The following is a 902-nucleotide window of genomic DNA, read 5'->3' as shown; positions in this document are numbered from 1 at the left end:
AATTTCTTGTGGGACCAAGAAACGAGTTCGAAGAGCTTTCCGTGTGGCAAGTTCATCACCCATTCTGGCCGGGGGGGGCGATGATGTGGACGCGTAACGACTGAGTTGCCACGTCCTTCGCTTCCACAGCGGGATCCGCTGGGTGGAAGCCATTTTCCACAAGGGTAAACGACCAGCCGTGTATGGGCGCGCTTTGAGCCGCCTTATGGGAAGCTTCAAGCTGCAGCCTGTGTTCCCCATCGAGGTCATTGGTGATCACATCACGTCCCTTAGTTGACGAGAAGTCAGGCAACGGACATGGGTTCCACAAGGCACGAGCTGGCCTCGTATCGCGCTGCTGGCGCAGCCCGCCTTCCTCGTCATCCCCTGCGGGAAAAGGAGTGTCAGACTCATAGTCGGCCACAACCTCAACGAGGCCACTTGGCACTGAAAGCGTGCGCGGAGTGCGACGTTTGTGCTCATCGAGCCTGGGATATACATCCCTCGGTGCTGCGGACGCACTGTCCGACCTTGCACCGAGTGCGGGAGATGAAGTTGGGCTCTGCCCAAGTTCGCCGTCAGAATCGGCGAGACTATGAGATTTTGGTGTCATTGACATAGGGCTCATTGAGCAAGGAAGTTGTTTGTTCCAACAAATTGAGTTGAAGTGTCTAACGGACACGCGAGCCTCGTTGAGGCAATAATCGATTGGAAATGTAAATGTTCTCAATCTTAATGGGGAAGGGTGTATCGGGGTTACACGTACCCTGATAACTAGGGTGTGTGTCACATGAGATGTGCATGGTGTGACTGCTCCCAAACAGGAATACGATATGTGGCTAGGTAGCCATGTCTAGATTTTACTATATATATTTAGTATGTTAAACCGAAGAGTCGATTAGACGTGGGAAGGAAGCGAATTC

This window comes from Plasmopara halstedii, assembly GCF_900000015.1.
Source record: "Plasmopara halstedii genome assembly, contig: Scaffold_614, whole genome shotgun sequence".
Classification (NCBI taxonomy): Eukaryota; Oomycota; class Peronosporomycetes; order Peronosporales; family Peronosporaceae; genus Plasmopara; species Plasmopara halstedii.
Note: the sequence above shows the minus strand (reverse complement) of the source record.